Source organism: Emydura macquarii, unplaced genomic scaffold (genome assembly GCF_026122565.2).
Source record: "Emydura macquarii macquarii isolate MOO-44397 ecotype Brisbane River unplaced genomic scaffold, CSIRO-AGI_Emac_v2 contig_431, whole genome shotgun sequence".
Taxonomy (NCBI): Eukaryota; Metazoa; Chordata; order Testudines; family Chelidae; genus Emydura; species Emydura macquarii.
Genome location: NW_027130568.1, coordinates 14,919,915 through 14,933,596, shown reverse-complemented (window position 1 = coordinate 14,933,596; position 13,682 = coordinate 14,919,915). Strand labels below are relative to the sequence as shown.

The following is a 13,682-nucleotide window of genomic DNA, read 5'->3' as shown; positions in this document are numbered from 1 at the left end:
TTTAGATTTGTATGCAGATGTTTATTTTAAAATATTGTTTAAATTCTTGTTACTCTTGGTACTTTTAGATCAATATAATTTGTCTTAAAAAGGTCTTTCATCAAGAATAGCTGTTACTGCTTTTTCCCTCTTTTATTTGATGAGATAAACTTGTTTATGTAAAATTGCTTATTAGTCAGGTTAACCCATTTAACACCAGTGCAGTATTCCAGTAGATTATTTGTCTAGTGCAAACAGTATGCTCACTGCTGTGCTGTACAAGACAGAAGAATAAAGACAGACCCGTACAATCTAAAGAAAAGGCATGCTCACAAAATGTGACACACTAGGAAATTGAGTGGTGGGATGACAAAGTTTGGCTTTATTTAACTTTAAGCATTGTGAACTCCTACTTACGGGCTTCACAGAAAAAATGTTTTTAGGAGTGAGTGGCATGAGTATAGATCAGTAGCTTAAGGAACTGATGGGAAGACTCCCCATCTGAATCAAGATTAATTACATTGAAGACACTGGGGTATGTCTACACTGCAAAATAAGCCCAGGATTAGTAGAACTCAGGTTGGCAGATCTAAGGTTTATTAACCTAAGGTTTGAGCGTCCACTCATTTGTAACCCCGGGTTAGGAATTGTTGAACACTGGGTCCCAACTTGAGGCTCCAGCATCTGCACTGCATTATGCAGGACAAAATGTAGCCACTTTAGCCCTTTGTTCATAGTGCAGTGTGGGAGCACTTGGCTGTCCAGAGAATAGAAGTTGGCCCATGGGATTGTGAAATTCTTTTGGTGGACTCCCAGAGCACAAGTCCAGTGGGGCTGCTTTTGCATTGCAGAGGAATAGGGCTTGAAGCCTGGGTCCTGGTTTGATTCAGGCTCAGACTTTCCATCCCAGGGGGGTCCTAGGACCCTAGGTCCAAGCCCTGTGTTATCAAGATTTGTGTGCAGATAGAAGGTGGGGGGGAGGGTAGGTTTGAGCCTAAATTCAAACCCTGGGCTTACACTGCAATGTAGACATACCGTGGAGTGACACAGTCATAAAAAACAGCATAATTTAGAGGAGAATCAGGTCCCTGTCTTACCTCCTAGGTCAAGGCAGTATCTTGACCTCCTAGGTCAAGGCAGTTACTTTAATAGCCAGATCTGCACTCAGGCAGCTGATAGGTGGAGCCTTAGCACAGGATTCTGCCTATGTTAAACACCGCTTTCTTCCTTCTGCTTTCCCCTTCTGAGAATTCAGCATGGTGTGCAAAGTTAGAAAACAGAGTTTGGACCAGGGGAGACTGCCTCGTTGACCAAAAGGGATTGCTGACAACTTTGAACAACATTGGACACTCCTGATAATGGCCTGCTGGTTTCTCCAAAGCTGCAGGGAAATGAAGGAAGAAACCTTTCACTCCTTCAGTGTCTAGGTTTAGGGTACCAGCTGCAGCAGTTTATGAATACTACATCTACTTGTGGTGGCAGTTTGCATGTTCCTCTCCCCCACCCCCAGATTCTCATAATCTCCAGAGAGATTGTGTGGGAGAGAAACCAGGACTACCCAGCAGATAAAGTCTTTAGAAGCACTACAAGGGACAGTAAGCAGGATTCCTTATATCAGCACTCAAGATGAAAGGATCCTTCCCAGTTCTTAGACGGGGCTTTGGCGAAGCCAGCAATCCAGTAAACAGTTATATCTACACTTTTCCCTGCTTGAGGTTGTTAATCACCCCTTTTTCTCCTCTTTGGAATCCCTAGATCTGTGTTCCCTTCTATATACCCCATGCTGTAGCCCTAGACTAAGGAGACAAAAGGGGGAAAACAGACCTCCGAGTGAGGTACTACTGCCCATCACATCCCTAAGAGCCATTCCTGTGACATTAGAAAAGCACCTGGACAAATCCTGCTTCAGCCAGGATTGTTGGTCTGAAAATGTTAAGTAGAATCTTACTCACGACTAGGGTCGTTAATGTCCTGGAAGCCAGGTTTCTTAGTGAAATGCATCCTTTAATTACTCTGAAGAATTGCTTGCACTTTAGTGTGTCTTGTGCAGCAAGATTTAAGAACTTAGCAAGGCACTGTAAAAGCACTACTCTTGCCTTTTTCCATCTGTTTGCACCCCAATCCCAGAAAGTATAATGACAAAATTTCAAGACCAGAAAAGGCCATTATGTCCAGATGGTGTATTGTAGTAGAGATGAACCTGAACTAAAATCCAAAATTCAGACCAAACTTTGTAGATGGATTTGAAACCACCTCTAAAACGGTCTGAATTCATGGTCTTATTTAAATTCAAATGAGATGCAATAGCTACTGATGATTTACTTCCACAGCCTGCAGGTATAGTCAGATGAAAGTCTAGGCATTCCTCTTGCGGGAGTCACCCTAGATGATATCTGTCAAACCAATCATTTCCAAATGTTTTGTCTAGGACCTGGGACAGTCTTAGTAGGTTCTGAAACCAAACCTTTCAGCTGGATTCTTTAACCAAAGTGTCCTTGAGTGCTGAAACATCCTTGGCACGGAAACCTTGGAAACTCATTCTCAAACCTATATTGGGATAGCTCTAGAACCTCCTGAGTCACTAGACCTGTTGTTCTAAGTGGAGTCAATTGCACATTGACATCCTCTGAGCTACCAAGGAACAACAGTAAATACATTTTGGTAGTCACACCACGTTGCTTTGTCAATAAAGGTTCTGATCAGAGTGGGCTCTTTGGTGCCCTCCCCCTGCCTCCCCTAATACTTTAATCCTGGAACCTATTCTGTTGCAATGCCAGAAACACTTTGAACTTTCATCCTTCATTTGGGCACAGCAAGCAATCTGCTTCAGGAGCAGATCCCTCAGGAGTTACTTACCTGAACCTGAGTGTATAGGTAGCAATAATGCCCAATGCAAAAGCACTTAACGTACATCTGGGATTCTCAACTGAGATGACCACCACCAAATTTCAGACTTGTTGGTGTGTTAGTGCTATTGCTATGCCACAGCCCAGGCAAATTGTCACCTATCAGGTGATATGTCCAGAGTAGGCCTCTTTTTATTACTGATGAGAATACCCATTCTCTCCACGGTAGAGTCAAATAAGACTCACATTACTGACAAAATCCTTTTCTTTAGACAGGAATTTCTGCGTTCCCTCTGATTCCACTGGTTCGGGAGAGCTGTCTACATGTCAGTCATAGCCATAACAGGATGTGGACACTTTGGTTCAAACATCCTAGGTCTGATGTTAGCACCACTTTCCAGATATTTGTCTTCAGGTTGGGGTAAATTTCTCCACCTGATCCTGAATCATCCCAGGTTGACATTCTGACATCAACTGCTGCCATGCTTGATGGGGCCATTTTTCAATAACCTAGTGTTTTTTTATAAAAAAAATCAGGAGTTTTTAACCAAACATACTCCTCTTACTTTAAACACTGCCATGTATTACACTTCAAACATTCAGAACGATGCTATTAGTTCTTCCAGGTTGCTTAGGATGTAACTTAAGCTTCCACCCTCACGTGCTTGAGGCAACAGTCATTACTCATGTTGCAATATTCTAGCTTTTAGAAGGATTGCTGAATGTACTATTAGGGCTACTTGAGTCAGCTGCTTTGCCTTCATGGCTGCTCCAAAGGAATCTGGATTTCTTTATAGCAGTATACTTGGTTGTACTGTGAGTACCATAGGGCAGATGTATTCATGCCTAGAGGGATTTCCTGTAGTGCATGTATTGCTTTTGATCTGAGGTCATTGTCTTGTTTCACAAAGCTGTTGGGATCTCTGGTTTGCTAGTTGACAGAATATCATCTGTACTGAGGTACAGGGCTCTGTGTTTTTAAAAAGCTTAGCTTCAAAGACAGGAAGTCTGTGGGAATGATGTTACAGAAGCCCATGTGCTGTTATGCAAAAGAAATTGGAACTGGTCACTCAGTAAAATATATTTTTTTCAAGCACCTTAGGCTCAAAGTGTCTCCTGAATACCACTTGTACAATACACCCGAGAAGAGGACTTTTCTCATAACCATACCTGAGATACAGACGGCATGGCCAGTCCTCTCTATATAAACTTTAGTCCATATAAGAAATGTGATTGGCTCAGTCAGTACCTCAAATATCTATTTTCATTCTCAAGTCATCCCTATTTTCATCTCAAACAGGCCTCTAAACTACCTGCGTTTCCCCAACTCTCTTTTATACATCTTTCATACTCTTAGTAAGACTTGGCAAGTATTCAGTCACCTGGATATATCAAAAAGTATACAATTAATCTGAAAACAGCATACATTGCATGCCTTGTATCTTTTTTGTAGAATTTGCAGAGCTGTTGCTTGAAAAGCTATACATTAACATATACAGAAAAAAATAATGTCTCTCACTTAGATCTGTGTCGCTGCACCAATTCTGCCATGACCACCCCTCGCCCCCCCTCCCTACCTATTCGGTGCTAACAGTCAACCCACGACCTGACCTTCTTAGGGTATACCTATGCGATCGGCTGTGCCTTCGACTCCCACGTCATATATGGGAAACGAAACTTAACTGACCATTATATGGGAAACGAAACTTAACATCAACCAGGAAACGAAACATATTGCAAGTATCCCCTGGCCAATCTGGTGCTGGCACAAAGCCCATAAAAGGGGTCTCATCCAAGCCCCTGGTTGAGAGCCTTCCCGAACTACCAGCCTGATCACCTGGTCCGGACTCTCCCGCTCCTGTGTCCCCCCCGAGCGCGAATCGTCTGTTAGCTGGCCGAGTTCAAGTTTTTACGTTTATTATGCTGTGTCGTCCTCGCCTGGATAGTAAGGAGTTAACTGTCAGTCTGTGTTGCAGCTTTACATTCCTTCCTCCATATCAGTCTGTAACTTGCAGTTAACTGTTTGTTGTCTTTTTAAAATTAGTTTGTACCTTGCAGTTAACTGTTTAAAATCATTCTGTGTCTTGAAGTTAACTGTCAGTTCAAATTCAGTTTATATTGTATGGTAATTGTCTGTTTCATATTCTATTGTATTAGTCTAGAAATGGTTAAAAAGCTATATTATTCCTGTTGTTTTATAATACAATTCATTTAGTCATTAATCGACTCATTGACTCCCGGGGATCATTAACCTGTCGGAACAATCTGATGTGGGAGAGTAAAACTGTGGTCCTTCCAATATTCTTTTGAATTGCCATCTGCAGCTGATGCTTGTTTTCACAGTTTTGCAGTCCTTGTTTGCCTAGGACTCCTTAACCCACCTTCCTTGGGGATAGTTCTGCTTGCTAATCTCCCACAGGAGGGAATATATAGAGACCACTCAAAGCAGAAAGAGAGGTTACTTTCCAGTAACTGTTGTCTTTGAGTGCTGGTTTCTATTGGTATTCACTGTGGGTGGGCATGTGCTCTGTGTGCCCAGGCCTGGAAATTTTTCAATAGCAGTGTCCATTGATGTATGCCTACACACTATGCTGCTTTGTGCCATGAACTGTGGCACAAACCGACTGCCTCTTTGTTCCTTTGCTATCTCTCACGGTCTGAGATAGAACCACCTGTGTCCATAGTTTTAGCTTCTTAAGCTCACCTTCCCTGTAAAAATATTGTATATATTTAATAGTTTTGTTAGTTAGCACACAGTCTTAGTTTAGTTAGCAGGAATCCGGGCACTGATGCCCAAAGATCCAGCCTTCAAGCCTTGATTCTCCTTCTCTTGAGTCTTCCTGATAAGAAACCCACACAAGAGCTTCCTTTACTGCTGGAGGAGTCAAACATCCCATCCAAATGTGACATCTGCTACTTCTTTCCTCCCCACACAAGCTGTTCTGGGACTTCAGACTTCGCAAGCACCTGATGGAGCTCACCATAAGGTCTCAGTTAGACCTGGGACCTTCCTGTTCCGTGCATTATCAACTAGAGCTGTCAAATACCAACGGAAGACTCCAGCACACTGAAGGATGCTTCTAATAAAAAGGATGCTTTTAATAAAAAGGCACGATGAAGGTAAGGAGAAGCAACCTTAGAAGAAAGAGGGCTAAACGACCCATAGGTCTGCTAGAAGAGGGTGGCTTTCTCTCTTCCCTTGGGACCAGGTGAGACTTGTCTGGAACTCATGGGGATCACAGGCCAGCACTGACAATACTGGGAGCTTCTAGTACTCTGAAACAATCTACAAAGGTGTTTAAGGACAATAGGAGCAGATTGCCTCCAGCACTGGTGGTTCCACATTGAACCAAGATTACCGTATTTATACCAACATATCCAATTCCAAAGACCCCCACCAGTCATTCTTCTGCCTAACCTCAGCACATCCTTCTGGAGGATCTGGCAATTTACAAGGATCCAGTGTCACTGATCCTGGCAGCCCTGGTGATAGTGAATGACATCCATATGTTGTCCATGTGTCAGTCCCTGGTCCCAAGCTCCAGTAGGGCCAAACACACCAGACACTGTCGGGATGCTATTCATTTGGTTACACCTCTCTGGCCGAGCTACCAAAATGTAGCTGGTACCAATAGCTCCACCCTTCGAGTCTGATGACTCTTACTCTGAGGAGCAGGTGATGGTGCTGCCAGTTCCGTCAATGGTCTGTACATGGCACGTCAGCCCAGATATGGCCTCTAGAGTCTCTCAGAGACTCCCACATCCACTGGATCCTTACCTACTGACCACGAAGCAATGATGCCCAACATGGGGTCTGTCCGACTATCACTATGATCCCACTTACTGGTGTTACTGGAAAGCATGGAATCCCTACTATCAAGTCGCAGAGTTTGAATACCAGAGGCATCACTTTTGCCGAAGATCACCTCGAGCAGGAGAATTCCAACTACCCCTGGAGTAAGGAGAGGCACAAGAGCAATTGGAGCTACCACAGCAGCCACTACCACCAGATTCGCTGATGGCGTCGTCCTCATCCCCAGATGAGGCAGTGGTGCCAGCTTGCCCCTCCCACCACATGATCACAGGTAGTACCAAAAGTTGCTAAGCGTTGCTGACACTCTCCAGATCCGGCTGCTGGGCCGCTATTAAACGTCCATTCTCCACAAACCTGAAACTTAGGGGGATGAGGATTGATTTTGTAAGCAGTGCTCGTCCCTTGCCGAAGAAGGTATTGAAGTAGTGGAGAGCTGTGTCGGCGGAGGGTTTGAGATATAAAGCTCTTGTGACGGCCCGTTTCATGTCCCTTTGTTGCTTTTCTCCAAGCAGTGGTTGCTCCTCATTAGGTCTCACGCCTCTTCAGTCATCCTCTTCAACAACCACAGCGGCACTAATGGAAAGACAGGCTCGATTTCATCCACAAGCCACCCCTGGGCTGCCTGGCGATCGCCCACTGCCTAGAGTAGGGATGAATAATTTCCCCTTCTGCAAGGACCTATAGCCCGTATCGCGCAGCAGGGTCTCCTTCCTTTTAGGTGCCCAGCGTAGCACAGAGGCTCGGCGGCCACCGCGGGGACAAGCAGGGCCGCGGGACAACGAACAATCGCATCCCAAAGCAAACCCCACCCGGCCCCGGCCCCGCCTCCGCCTCCCTCCGCCTGGCTGTGAGACGAGGCGGGGTGACAGTGCCCAGGAGACACACGCCTCAGCGGCGCCAGTGCCGCCTGCGAACTTGGGGGCGGGGCCGGCCACCCAGCCTCGCTCTGAGGTGGAGCGCTGGGGCCCGAGGGGCGGAACGACCTAGTTGGTCCGTCCTGCGATCCCGTCGCTCCTGCTGCTGCTGCCGCTGCCGCCGCCGCCGCCTCGCGCGACGCTGAGTGACGTGAGAAGGGGCGGGGCGGACGGACGGACGGCAACATGGCGCAGTCCAGCTGAAGGCGCGCGGGCTGGGACGAGAGGTGACGGTGAGTCGTTGTAACTGCCACTCCCCCATCCCCCCCCCTTCCGGAATCGCTTTAGGGTCTGTCTGGGCCGCTGCCTGGGGACTGGGCCCGAGCCCCCTCAGGGCCGCGCTCCTGTGGCCGGCGGGGCGGGCATTGGCTGCCCCTCAAGAGTAGCGCGGCGGGGTGGTGACGCCCCCCGCCCCCCCTTCCAGTGTTTACAGAGGACGGGGCTGGTCGTAGCTGGCGTGGTTCGGTTGCTGGGTGCGGACTCGGAGCCCGCCAGTCCCGGCCTGAGCGGAGCCCCTGGTGCCCTGGGCTGAGAGCGCGGCTCTGCCCTAGCCCAGCTTGGGCAACCCCCCCCCCCCCCCCCATTGCCTGCAACGGTAACATCGTCCCCGGCTCCCGCCTGGCGCGGCTCGTGCGCAGCTCCCCCCATGGTGGGGGACACTGACAGGGCAGCTGCTTGGCAGTGCCGGGGTACGTGGCTCGTGCGGCCCCGGCGAGCGAGCGCTGCGCCAGCTGGCTGGGGTACTGGCAGCAGCGGTGTCATGGCACCACGGGCTACCCCGAGCGAGGAATTACCCAGGTTTTCCCGCAGGGCAGGCTCGTGCAACAGTCTGTGCTGTTTTGGCGTCATTGCTGCCAGTACCCGAGCTAGCTAGCTTAGCTAGCTGCAGCCATCTCCTGTGATTGCAGAGTAGACATACCCTGAAGCACAGAGGTGAAATTACTTGCCCGGTCAGCCCCTAAATCAGAGACAGAGCTGGGAATAAACCCCGGTCTCCTGAGACCCAGTGTGTTGTGCTAGTCCAAGGGTGGCTAACCAGTCAGAGACAAAGAGCCGAAAAATAGCTGTTGATAATCTTAAGAGCCACATTTTCCTTACCCTCCACTGACAATTTGCGCTGATCCCTCATTTTTGGAGGCAGGTTGTCAATTTCACTTCTCAATTGACAAGCTCCCCTCCTCTCTTACCCTCCAGAGAAGCAAAGAGCCGCAAAAGGCGCGCGAGCCGCAGATTGGCCACCCCTGTGCTAGTCATTAGGCAACACTGCTGGTCCTGACCCCAAGTGGGAGACCCGACCCATGTTCTAAGAATATGTTGTCTAAAGCTCAGCATCTGGTCTACTTCTCCCATGGTGTTTCAATGTTATGAAAGGTGACAAGATCTGTTGGTTCAGTCCACCATGATACATTCAAACCAGATTCTTTTCTATGCAAAGATTTGTCTATACTTTCCTTTTAAAATATTTTTTTTTAAATATGGAGAGGAATCTGAAAAGGCCTAATGCAAATACTATTGTGTGATGAGCTGGAGCAGAAGTGACTGAACAGAGGAAAGCTGAGATAACTAGTCAGTGATACTTTTGTGTTCTCAGCTCAGTTCCTTGTGGGGCACGTCGATGTTGAAAAACATCATCCCGTTAACCTTGTTGGCATTCTTGAGCTTGGACTGAATGGTCAGTAAAAGAAAAGTACTGACTTAATCCCGAAATGTAGTCCCTCTCAATCTGTTGCCACATTGTTTAGGAACTTGCATTGTTACAGCTTGTACTGTATCCTGGTGGATGAACATGGATCTTCCATTTACAGAGGTCTCAGATTAGTACCTTTCCTAAACATTCCACTCTCTTAAAGAAAATAATGCACTCCAGAGTCAATATGTAGCTCAAAGCGCTCTTACTGTGAGTAGAAAGCTGATGACACAAAGAAAACAAATGAAACAAAACTTTATCATCACACTTCTGCCACCTTAGACTTCTCTTTTTACTCTGAATATTTATCCTCATTGAGAATAGTTGTCTTACTGCAGGAGTCTGTAAACATGCTCCTCAGGTGTCAAATGGAGAGTTCACTTACACAGCCAAAGTTGAAGTGGTTATTAAGTTATGTTTTTAAGAACACTTAATCACATTCAGTAAATGATATTTTATCTATGGCAGATTTCTGAATATGTTTAGGTAAATCTTGTCTCTAAGCATCTTTTCTACTTTTCAGATACGTTATTCAAGAGAATTTAAGACAAATTGCATAAATCAAGGTATGTTTTAGTCCGATTGTGGTGTTTTAGTATGTTTCTGTAGAACCATCTAATTCTTTGTTCTCATTTTATGACCCAGAAAATAGTGTGTCTAATTTTAAAGTGCTTTGTTCTATAGCGTGTCTCACACTTCACCTAGACTTTACTTAAGAAAAGAGCAGTAATGTCTTGAAACTGTTGTTTTTCCCCCAAAGGTCTAGTCACTGCTCTCTGAGTATAGATTTTTGGTTTTCTATTCATACAAGGTGGACTGGTTTAACTAAATCCAATTTAAAAACTGGACTCCTACATGGGCACTTTTAAATCAGTTTAACGCAGGCTTATAGTGATTTAACTTAAAATGACAAGGAACTGATTTAACTAAGTCAACATTAGACTGCCTTAAATTGAGTTATGAGTGTTCACACAGGGTTTTTCAGTTGTTTAAATTGATTTTTAAATCACACATTTAATTAAGCCATTGCAACTTGGTATGTAAAGTGGGCCTGTGTGGTGGTCCATTGCATGCTAGTGGAAGAAACTTCAGTCTGGGGGAAAATGAGTAATACAAACTTAATAGATTACCTTTTATAACTTACTTCTGCAGTGTTTCATTCATGGTTGGCTATGTTCTCAGGTAAGCAGTATAAGTAGACTGATATTCTTTTCCACCTTGCTTTTTTTTATCAGTTTATTGGTTTGCCTGCATGAAATATTCATACATGCCTGTGTAGGTACGTAATTTAGGTTTTAAAAGGACTGAGATATTGTTGATGAAACTTTCTCTTGCAGTTGGAAGATCTCAAACTTGAAACAGAAACTTACAAAATGTTTTGTCTACTGTGTGGAGGCAAGAATAGTGCATATTTTAGTACTGGGCTGCTTGTAAAAAGTAAATAAGATTCCTGAGATGACAAACTTACAGGTGACTTGAAAAGGAGAAATATAAAGATTTTGGCCCCATTTTAGCCTCTTTGTAATTTAATATATATGTATATATCTGAAAGGTTTTTGTTAGAACTTTTTCTGCTTGATTTTGTACCTTAGAAATTCAGGTCTTCTCTACCCCTTGGAGACCTAGTGAAATTGACATCAGGGTAGATGGAAAGCTCAGCATCTGAGTTGGGGAAGGACCTTTAGTCAAATGGTTAGAACTTTGGGAGCCTTACATAGAATCATAGAAGTGTAGGGCTGGAAGGGATCTTGAGAGGTCTTTTAGTCCAGGCCTCTGCACTCAAAGCAGGACTAAGTATTATATAGACCATCCCTGGCAGGTGTTTTGCTCTTAAAAATCTCCATTGACAGAGGTTCTAGAACCTCTCTAGGCAATTTATTCCAGTGCTTAACTACCCTGACAGTTAGGAAGTTTCTCCTAATGTCCAACATAAACCTCCCTTACTGCAATATAAGCCCATTGTTTTTTGTCCTATCTCAGAGGTTAATGAGAACAGTTTTTCTCCCTCTTCCTTATAACAACCTTTTATGTACTTGAAAACTGTTATCATGTCCTCTTTTCGTCTTCTCTGGACTAAAGAAACCTAATTTTTTCAGTAGTCATGTTTTCTAGACTTTTCATAATTTTTGCTACTCTTCTCTGGATTTTCTCCAATTTGTCCACATCTTTCCTGAAATGTGGCACCTAGAACTGGACACAATACTCCGGTTAAGGCCTAATTCGCACTGAGTAGAATTGTGTCTTGCTTACAACACTCCTGCGAATACATCCCAGAATTATGTTTGCTCTTTTTGCAACAGTGTTACACTGTTGACTCATATTTATTTAGCTTGTGATGCCCTATACTCCCAGATCCTTTTCCACGGTACTCCTTCCTAGGCAGTCATTTCCCATTTTGTATGTTTGCAACTGGTTGTTTGTTCCTAAGTGGAGAATTTTGCATTTGTCCTTATTGAATTTCATCCTATTAATTTCAGACCCTTTCTCCAGTTTGTCCACATCATTTTGAATTTTAATCCTATCCTCCAATACACTTGCAACTTCTCCCAGCTTGATATCATTCACAAACATCTATAGAAAATAAAAACAGCCATACTGGCTCAAACCAATGGTCCATTTAGCTCAGTATCCTGTCTCCTGACAGTGGCCAATGCCAGATGCTTCAGAGGGAATGAATAGAACATAATCATCAAGTGATCCATCCCATTGGCCATTCCCAACCTCTGGCAAACAGCAGTCCTTGCCTATCCTGGCTAATAGCCATTGTTAGACCTAGCCTCCATGAACTTATCTAGTTCTTTTTTGAACTCTATTATAATCTTGGCCTTCACAATATACTCTAGCAAGGAGTTCCACAGGTTGACTGTGTGTTGTGTGAAGAAATACTTCCTTTTGTTCATTTTAAACTTGCTGCCTATTAATTTCATTTGGTGACTCCTAGTTCTTGTGTTATGAGGAGGAGTAAACAACACTTCCTTCTTTACTTTCTCTACACCCATCATGATTTTATAAACTTCTATCATATCTTCCCTTAGTCATCTCATTTCCAAGCTGAAAAGTCCCAGTCTTATTAATCTCTCCTCATATGGAAGCTTTTCTATATCCCTGATAATTTTAGTTGCCCTTTTCTGTGTACCTTTTCCAATTCCAATACATCTTCTTTTGAGATGGAGCGACCAGATATGCATGCAGTATTCAAGATGTGGGTGTACCGTGTGTTGGAGGCTCAGTAAAATTTTAGTTGCCTGACCCGTGTCCTAAAGGTCTAGCATAGCTTCAGCTGCTTGCTTGCCTATTCTAACCCCTGTAGCATGATATCTTCCGGTTAGCAAAAATAAATAAACCTACTAAGTGACCTTGCAGATGTCTCAGTTTCTGCATACCTCAGCACATAACAAAATAAAATACACAACATGTATGATTACAGCTACACACAAATAACAATAATAAAAACAAGTTATCCTTGAATGTCTGTGGGTACACTTTCTAACTGCCAAGGGGCATATTTTCATACCTCCCCTCCTGTCACCAAATGTTGTTTTAACAACCCCAATTATCATAATAAAAATAAAATATAATAAAAAATAAAAACCGTATATACATAATTAACATATATAATAGTAAATAAAAATAATTAAATAAAGCTATAAATATATATATATATAATAGACACTTAAACAAAGGTCACACTCCATCAACACATGATTCCGCAGAAAGTGCTGCCAGTCAAATCAAAAGATCCACTGGCTCCCTGGTGAGCCCCTAAAAAAAAGCCGTTCCTGTATACAGCCTTTTGTGTGATTGCTTAGCTCTCCAGGCTTAGTAAGTATGATATATTGTAATTAATTTTAAGCTTTGTATTTAACTAATATATTTATAAAACGCCTTGCACATTAAACCTTATTAATCTGCATATCGGGCGTACCGTGTCTCACTAGTATTCACACTGATCACTAAGTGTCTGGTATCAATAATTGGCATCCCTGGGTGGGCTCGATCAGCTGTGCATGAGACGATCTTTGAGGTGTATGGTGCAACGGTTTCTCTCACTGCTTGTCAGCAGGGTAGCAACCTGTCTGGCATGGTTCTCCGCGAAGCTGTATCTGTATTTAGCTTCTGGAGGAGGGCATGGAATGTATTGAGAGTCAGGCGGTCAAGGGGTTGCCCACACCCTGCTGATTTTGGAGACAAAATTATTTTTTAAAAATTCGTTTTGCCTTTTTCTCCTTCTCCAGATATTTTCCAGGACAAAACTGACTTTAGAAAATATCTGGTTACTGCCTCAGTTCCTTTCTGATTTTGAATTATTGTCTGATAATGCACTTTTGATGAGTGCATGATATTACTACATGCACTTTACCCAGAGGTTCAATATGGGGTGCAACAAGTAGAACAAAGTCCAAGGAAGGAGAATGGTAAGGAACATAATCCATTTTCTTCCT

At 44.0% G+C, this 13,682-nt stretch overlaps 1 protein-coding gene across 1 annotated transcript in view; it reads left to right on the top strand.

The window, feature by feature from the left end:
• The first annotated feature begins 7,698 nt into the window (after nucleotides 1-7,698).
• The window catches only part of CDKAL1 (CDK5 regulatory subunit associated protein 1 like 1), a 621,365-nt gene continuing 615,381 nt past the window's right edge, over nucleotides 7,699-13,682 (top strand). Inside the window, exons 1-2 of the mRNA XM_067537586.1 lie at nucleotides 7,699-7,786; nucleotides 9,764-9,806. The gene's annotated coding sequence lies outside the window, so the exon portion shown is untranslated. The remainder of the gene's footprint in view (nucleotides 7,787-9,763; nucleotides 9,807-13,682) is intronic.